At 39.4% G+C, this 9216-nt stretch overlaps 1 long non-coding RNA gene across 1 annotated transcript; it reads right to left on the bottom strand.

The window, feature by feature from the left end:
- Positions 1–2510: 2510 nt before the first annotated feature.
- Positions 2511–7260, bottom strand: LOC135258611 (uncharacterized). The gene is made up of 3 exons (XR_010331039.1): positions 7127–7260; positions 2844–2917; positions 2511–2713 (listed from the first exon to the last, which is right to left on the bottom strand). It is a non-coding gene; the product is annotated as an uncharacterized LOC135258611 (long non-coding RNA).
- Between the last annotated feature and the right edge of the window lie 1956 nt (positions 7261–9216).

Below are 9216 nucleotides of genomic sequence, written 5' to 3'. Positions count from 1 at the left end.
ACTGTTGTAGAATATTTATAGTGATTTAAGGGTATAGAGGAAGAGTACATTCAGGATTAAGGTTTGTAGGGAGACATGAAGAGAGAGTGAGGGTGCATTTCATATTGTGCTTTCATTGGTTGTGGACTGTCTAATACTGATGGCACAATGAATGGGAAATGCCAATCAAATGATATTGAAGGCTGCAGCAATACGGTGTCCATAAGTGTTACATTCTAAAACTCACCAACAGGAATCAATCATGGGCTATATGTCGCAATGGACAAAAAGGACTTTTCTCATCTTTGTGTTTGAAAATCAGAGCCGGTGCTAGTGGGTATGCAACGTATGCAATTGCACGGGGCCCTCAGCTTGACCAGGGGCCCATCAGGGCCCGTTGAAATGGTGGGGGAAATGCATTGAATAGGCTTTGCGCAAAATACTCGCAACATATCAGCTCTGAAAAGTAACTACACGTTTTGTCTAATCACAGAACAATATGTTGATAATGAGGGCGTGCCCGGTAACCGCAGGGGGTCTCTGTCCAATAGCAGCTTTCATTATTATCTTGCCATTATCTGAAGGTTTTTGATCGTGGCTGAGCGCATCACTGAACATAGATTACACTAACGTTAGCTAACGTAGCTTACACGTTTCTTGACAGTTATTTCTCAGAAATGTAGAAGTCAAAATTGGGCTTTCAAAAGCGAAAAGACAATAAAAAAAGACTTGAAAATACAGAAAAAGAGGCTAGAAATGCCAAAAAGGTTTATTCAACATAGTTCATAGGCGCAGCACCAGCGGCGAATTTGCCGCCCACGGCTTCTATTGGAGACGGTGCTAGTAATGCTAACGTTCCGGACATTCCGATTCGGGAGACAGCATCGCTATCGGCAGATGTAACGTCACCCCAAGCTAAGGCTTCCCTGGAGCCTGAACCATCCACGTTAAATGCACCTCAACCGGAGGCGACACCGTCCACGTCACTGGCCTCAGATGCAACTCAAACGGAGGCTAACGTTATCCCAGTACAAACACGCACAGAAACTCTGTGTACCGGTTAGTGAGTTAGTTCGCGGATCCTGTCTGTCTACTCTGCAGTCTGCTAATGCTATAGTTATTCATTGGGATTATCTGTGTGGTTATGAAGCAACGCTGCATACAGTAGCTCAATGAATGTTGATGATGTTAGTTTTTTTTTTTACAGTAGCTAGTTTGTTTACCTTCTCACTTTTGTGTCTGGTGATTATCTTAACAGTCTATTTGGTTGGGGGTGTGTGTGTGTGTCTGTGGCATTTGTAATTGTTTGTTGATCCATCAGTGTTTTTATCTGAAAATAAGAGATGCTTAATGCCCACATAACTCGAGAAGACATTGTATTATAATGTGCTATATAAATACAATCTATTATTATTATTATTATTATTATTATTATTATTATTATTATAACGCTGTGTGTGATGACGTAATTAAAATAGCGTTCCTCCACTAAAAAAATCCCCACTACACCACTGAAAGTAACCTGATTATCACGTGACTGTTTTCAAAAGCATTCTGGTACATAGGTTAACGTCAAAGCGGAGATACTGTAGCTCTATTTAAAGGGATCATATACTTTACGTCATGGTTAACTCTTTTCGGTAATTTCCCAATATTGTTCTTTGTGGGGGACCCATTTCACCCGCTTTGCATATGGGCCCAAAGGACACTGGCACCGGCACTGTTGAAAATTATATAGTGTGCTCCATAATGTTTTGAACAAAGGCATATTTTTCCTTGATTTGGCTTTATACTCCACAATTTTAGATTTGTAATCAAACATTTCACATGTGGTTAAAGTGCAGGCCCTCAACCTTTATTAAAGGATATTTTTATACATTTTGGTTTCACCTTAAGAAAATTACAGTACTTTTTATAAAAAATCCCCCGTTTTATGGCATCATGCGTGGTCAATTGCTTCCTTAGCGCTGGCATAAAAGAGCTTTCAACATCTTGTCTTGATTCTAGACTTTTGATTGCTTTTGGAGTCTGGTATTAGCATTTGTCATTGTTGTACTAATGAAAGTCAATGAAGCCATTGTGAGGCTGAGAAATAAGAAAAAAAAACTGAAACATAGGCCAGACCTTAGGCTTACCAAAATGAACTGTTTGGAACACCATTAAGAAGAAAAAGAGCATTGGTGTGCTCAGTAATTGCAAAGAGCCTGGTAGGCTAAGGAAGACCTCAACAGTTGATAAACAAAGAATTCTCACCATAATGAAGAAAAACCCCTGTCTGACAGATGAGAAACACTCTACGGCAGGCAGGAGTGGATGTGTCAGTGACTACTGTTCGTGGAAAAACTACAGAGGCTACACTGCAAGATGCAAACAACTAGTTAGCTGCAAAAACAAGATGGCCAGGTTACAGTTCGCTAAGAAGTATCTAAAAAAAGGCCCTGCAGTGTTCTGGAAAAAGTCTTATGGACAGATGAGATCAAGATTCAATATCAGAGTGATGACAAGAGCAACGTATGGAGGCCAAACAGAACTGCCAGTATTACAAGTATTACATTTTGGGTGTTTTCAGAAAGCAGTAATGCAAAACCTTTTGTAGCAGCATGTTGGTACCAATCCATAGATCCTTAGACCCTAAAGTGCAGGGAGCAGTCCATTATATAAATAGAGGTGTCCGTATTAAAGTTTGTGGAAATCTTGCGACATGAACAACCAAACTAAAACAGCAGCACTGGTTCTATAAAAAGAACAGAAAAGAAACACATTACACATTAATGAAAACATTCTTAAATTACTGCATTGACACTGGAAAAGACATTTACATACTAATAACATTAAAACATTATTAAATTACTGCAGTAACATACCCGTGACTCCAGGCCGGACAACTTCAGTCAATAAAGAAATAGCATCCATGATATATCACTCATCCAGCATGCTCCTTAAAATAGAGCGGACAACCCGTAAATTAAACATATGCTTTATACATACTCTTCTAAAAAGAGCAACAAACATATAGCATACACAAAGCAACATTAATCACAAACAGCGCCCCAATAATCGTAACATGAAATGTTAACATTGCCCTCGTTTAACACTGGAACTACCACGGGGTAAAATTTACCCATTTCCGTTTTTCAAGTTTTTTTTTTTTCATGTAACTCTGTTTCAATAAAAAAACTAATTTTGAGTTTTTTGTATAAAAACTCCTAAAATTGAGTTATTAAGCACCTCCTAAAATTGAGTTATTAAGCACCTCCTTTTATCTATAACTAAGAAAGTTATAGATAAAAACAGAAAAATGTTTGAGGCAATTATACCTATAAGCGCCAGCGGGTAAAATTTACCCACTATAGAAAGCATTTATTTTCAGCGTATAACCCATTCCCATTGCACAGTCAGAGGAGCGGAAGAGAATGATGTGCATGGTGAAAGCGCAGTGCAAACAGAACAAAACGTTCACCAAGTTCCTGAAATGCCAGAAAGCAGTATGTGGAAAGTGTATTGTAGGCTATTTAGCCTAATTTGCCTGGTGCCTATGTTTTGCACATGTTCGGCTATTTCATTCAGTTTGCTAGCCTACGTGAACGTTGTATCGATAGTGTTGTATTATTGTTGCGATCGATGGGTTTATGAATAAAGACAACTTTGTTGAATGGATTTGTAAGAGGGAAATTAAACTGGGACCCAGAAAAGGCTGACATTTGAACGAGCCAGCATGCTGGGACGCAGCGTGTACTTCAAAGGACCCGAGAGCCTTGTGGTAAAACAATAAGTCACTCGGACTTCCTCTGAATGGGCAGGCCATTTGGCTCTCTGGAATGTTACCACCTGGACACAACCAAGATAAGGGGAACTAGTCTCTTTGTCTGTGGTTGTGGGTGTGGGTGTTTTGGGGTCGTAAAGGGTGAAGCGACCGGCACCTGGTGGGGGCACTACACGGGACAGTACCACACTGCCCACATATGGACCCCTCTGACATTACACTTTGTATTTCTTTTCTGGATCTGGACTATAAACCATCTGTATATCTTATTTACAAACCCCGGAAAACCTTACAAACCATGCACATGTGTTCATTGTATTATTGTATTATGCCTTATGTAATAATAACATGGATTGCGTGTACAATGGTTAAACAGAAGGGTATTTTCATGACAACTGCACCATAATATTACATCCACTTGGCATGTTTGGTATGTACATGTTCACAATAATTCAAGTCATTGAATGAAATATGTTTCATACCAAATAGAATTTGAAAAAACATAGTTTCAATAACTCAGGAAAAAACTAACACAATGGAATGTCCTCTCTGGTAATCATCTCCTTTTCCCCATTTCCCCACCAATTGTTTTAACAACTGCCTCCAAAAGGTGGGGGCCGGAATTCGAGATTTATGATTCGGCCAGGTTAATTTATGGTAATGCCGCCTAGACCAAACGCGGGATTTGGCTTAAAAGGAAGAGAGACAAAGCAATCGGGGAAGATCGTTATCGACTTCCCACCGTGCACATACTATGTGCGCTGCGTGTAGACAGACAAGGAAGATCGTAAACGACTTCCCCACGTTACACATAATCTGTGTGGTGTGTGTAGATTCACAAGGAAGATCGTAATCGACTTCCCTCAGTGCACATACTAGGCTATGTGTTCTGTGTAGAGATAGCCATGGAAGATCGTAATCGACTTCCCTCAGTGCACATACTAGGCTATGTGTTCTGTGTGTAGCTAAACAGGCTGGGTAAGAACTCTTTTACTATGTATTTATGTTTTTAACCCTTATAATTGATTTGGAATTGAAGATAATAACCTACCTGCCTGTTAAATAAATTCTTCTGATTTTAACTTGCGTGGTCTTTATGACTCTAATCCATTTTATCTTCTTTTCAGCCGAAATTCCGTTTAAATACTCAGGGGGGCAATTATGACTAGGACCTACTGATCAGGGGTCTAGTACAGTAAACGTCTTTAGTGGGGTCTTCAAGTTAGATAGGTGACCACGATCTGCCTGTTAAGGGATTGGTGGTATTGGTTCTGGTGGTTTGGCTTAAGAGAACCCATGGGCGTAGTACGCCGGTTCTTGTCAAATTCGCCTGAAGGAGCCCGATAGATACGCACCGTCCTGGGCTCATAACTGTCTATGCACTATCCATGTAAGCCAGGCATGGAAGGCATGTATTATGGTGGTCAGCCTCCTACCCTCTGGATTCTTCACCGAACTGAGATTTAACAATAATGCTAAACCCGGGAGCATATATTGAGGAATGATGGCACAAGATAGAGTCGAGTGTAATCACTCCCAAGTTCCACGTATAGTTAAAGCCAAATTTTAAATTATCATGTAAAATGGAGTCAGATTAACGCGAGAGTAAAACATAGCAACTGTTACGCTTTCTTGCTGTGGTCACGGATATATCTGTTATGTTGTTCCGCGCATTTGTGAATATTCTGATGCTCCCATTGGAATATTGACAGTCCGCCGACAGATCGGATATATCTCTGATGACAGCATAGCCCCGTTTACGAACGGAGAGTAACCTGGATGCTACTGATCCGTTTCAGGCCAGTTTAAGCGGGATATGAAGCAGCGCCTTCATATCTAACCCGTGGCAACGGAACCAGTGCATTCTTAATTATAATTGTGCCCTGTTCTTACGAACAGAGGAAAAATAACTAACATCTCCGGTTTTGAATCACACCAGCCAAGGGAGAACACGCGATACCTTCCCCTCCAGCTACAAACCCTCATTGGTCTAGCTGTGAGGTGTTTACAGATTAACTCATATTTCTTTGTGATTTTCGTTTATTCACACACGACTTTGTTCATATGCACGTTTTAATGCTTGATTAGGTCAAAATGTTTGAGTATAATATCAATGCATCTAATGTTGCAAGGTGAAATCATTCGTTAACGCGGTTGTTTATTTGGTCATTTAAATATAGTTATTTCGTGATTTTAGACATCCCCTTGTGAAACAAATGCGTTATGACAGTGATAGAATAGATTTTTTAGCAATATCAATGCAAAATAGATGTGCGGGTAAATTTTTACCTGTTGGCGGTTTTAGGTATACAACAAATCCTGGCAGTTCTAGTGTTAAGGAGCACATTTGAAACAAACACCAATCAATAAATACACCGTACAATAGTAGCATATTTAAAACATACATGTCAGGCTCCGGTGTGAAGAAACTTGAACATGGCTATGCTCAGTGTTTCCCCCTCCTTAAACGATGCGTTACACTTTCCTGGATTTTGTGTCGGCGCCTACTTTATCCGCTCATTCACGCCAGCCCCATGCCATTGTTCCACAAAGGATGCTGTCTCCACAATATTGGTTTTGGCATGAAATATATGGGTTACCAGGCAGGTAAGGGGGCAGCGTTACTGACGGGACTTCCTGCCTTGTCACGCATGGTATAATTAATTTAACAGATGACCCCCCTCTTGCCCTCCTGCACCCACTCCCCCTTATGGCATTTTTCCCAATCTATTACTTAGTTGAAATATGTTATTTAAAAAAAAGACACATCAGCATGGTAAATGGTGGTAAGGTACACTACAAATATTACTTGAATTGACTATATGCGTCTAGGAAAAACAGTGGCTGACCCACATATAAAGAAGCTCCTGCAGTGGGACAAAACAGAAGCGATTACTTCTATGTCATCAGGGAATGTAATGTAATGGTTTAACATTACTGATTACATACAGGTGGGTCATACCGTGTCTATAGAAAGGGGCTGTTATAATGTGCAATGCTGCAGCCCTGTTCAGCTCTTTTCTTTTCTTGATGTCATTGAACCGTTTCCTATACTAGGCAATGGTTCTCATATCTCCTCCCAAACTAATTTAACATAATCTGCTCTTGGTGGTTGGCTAGAGGTTCCATAAATCTGTACACAATGACTTTGACTTTGAACTTCCACCACAACAACATCTGTTTCCTCTTTGAAAAAATGCTTTCTAAATACCAACTCCTCATTTTCCATTGTGGTGACTCTGCAGAGATCTTAAAGGTAATGAAAAGAGATAACTTGATTGGGTATGACTAAATCCACCAGAAACACACCCACCACTAAATTATTCAGGCTACTCCAACCCAGTGTGCACCTTTGCTTCACATTTTATGATGTGCGCTACTCACCTTGGGTCCCAAAAATACAAACAATCACAAGCCACGCCCAGTGCGGCACGCACTGTACCGTTGACTACGCCCACGCGCTGTGCCACACTGATTCCAGAAAATACAGCCCAAAGAATTTGGATTGGGCAATCGAAGTAGGAAGGGCGGGGTTGGTGCGAGATTGTGGCGTGCTCTGTTTTTATGAATTAAAAAAAACATAAGTTTACCTTTTACCTACCTTGTCCTGATTTCCTGGTGGTGGGTGGGCTCCTGGACCGAAAAAAAACATTGTTAGGGGGCAGAAGTCAGCTGGGGCTGCTCCTGACCCCTGACACTAATGTTCATAACAAGTTGCTAGGAAGGATGCCTATCGAACAAGTGCTTGTCGAGGATCTTCATCTGGAAACTGTGCAAAGTTACAGAAGTGACCCATTTGTGCACTGCTATGCTTGAGTATATCTCCAAAACCAAAAGTGTCAACTCGGACAGACATCTTACATTGCAAGAATAGGTTGTATGGAGTAACCACATCATATAGCCATGTCAATAAGATAAACCAGCAGAGTACCTGGCAGAAATATTCTCTGAGAACTGAAATGGTTAAATGTTTTCTTTAATTTTGATGACTCTGGCACCAATTCAAACAAATAACTGCTTAACAATATATTATGAAATAAAAATACATTTTTTGCCTTGAACTGAATGATTTGTCTACAAGCTACTGTAGCTGGTGACAAACAGCCTAGAGAATCCCAATGTTTCAAACAGTGTCAGAATAACTGTAGGCTTTGTAATGCCTGTAAAACAATGATTATATACCTATAGTTATGATCATCAATATTGTAGTGGAATGAATACATAGTAATGTTTGTATTTCATTACACAAACCATAAAAACAACACGTAACCCATTAAAATAGTGTGAATTTGTCAGTTTCAGTTTCACTTTGCCCTCAATTTTATGTTGTCTTTCATGGAAATAAACATCCCCAGTGCACTTGATAGTTCTACTTATAAGGTTTATTTCTGACATATGTTTCTGAAGTATTCAAACTGCATGCTCTGTGCTTTGTGTGTTTTCAGCAGCTAGTACTGTTGGTGATGAAACAGCCAAACTTTTGCTAAATGTAGCAATGGTTTTCAAACGCAAATCTGGCTTTATTGTCGGACAGTTCAGCCTATTTCAGAGACGTCTCAGAGAAGTCTCCACTGCATAACAAAAAAAAATGAAAGAAAATGATCCTACCTTCAGAAATGTTTTATGATGTCAATTGCCATAATCTGGGTTCAAGGAGTCAAGAGAAACACTCATATTAGAATCCTCAATTATGATGGTATGAACTAATACATATAGAAATTTGTAATGATTATTACTTGTTTCACTGAAATGCTAATTATTTTTTTTGTTTTATGTTGATATTGCATTTATATTACATTTATTATGCCAAAATATTACGTTGAGCAAACTCTGTTTATAAAGACAGTCTGTCCATAATTTGTGCCAATACTGTTGCTATCATTTTAACTACTGTAAATTAAAATGAAGATAGTTAAAGTTGTGTTTATTTTCATTCTTCTCATTACAGACAGGTAAAAAAAGAACAAAATACATAAATGAAGTTTAAGAACAGTTAAAACAATTGCAAATAAAAATAAATACAGGATTTTAAATTTAAAAAATTAAAAACACAATGAACAATTAATGCTAAGTATACATTTTCCTTGCTTCTGGGATTTATATAAATGTCAAATTTGACATCACATGATCCAGAAAAATTTTGCCTTTTGAATAGACAATGAAACATCTGTGCATTACATGGTAAAATCCCCAAAATTAGCAATCCGTTGGACAATACCTGCGACATACACCTTAGACATGATCTGGGCAGGCAGATGGTGCATGGCACAAATGACAGACTGGAATGACACGAAAATACCAATGAGCTGCAATAATTTCACTGCGGCATGCAATATTGACTGACACTCCCAGCAGCGGTTCCCCTTCCACTTTGGTGCGTGGTGAGTCACAAAATTACCAAACCACTCAGGCGCGTCGAAATTTATGGCAAAAATATAATTCCGCCAGTGCGAGGGCTCACAACACGCCATCCA

This window comes from Anguilla rostrata, chromosome 7, assembly GCF_018555375.3.
Source record: "Anguilla rostrata isolate EN2019 chromosome 7, ASM1855537v3, whole genome shotgun sequence".
NCBI classification, from domain to species: Eukaryota; Metazoa; Chordata; class Actinopteri; order Anguilliformes; family Anguillidae; genus Anguilla; species Anguilla rostrata.
Note: the sequence above shows the minus strand (reverse complement) of the source record. Positions and strands in the feature narration are given on the sequence as shown.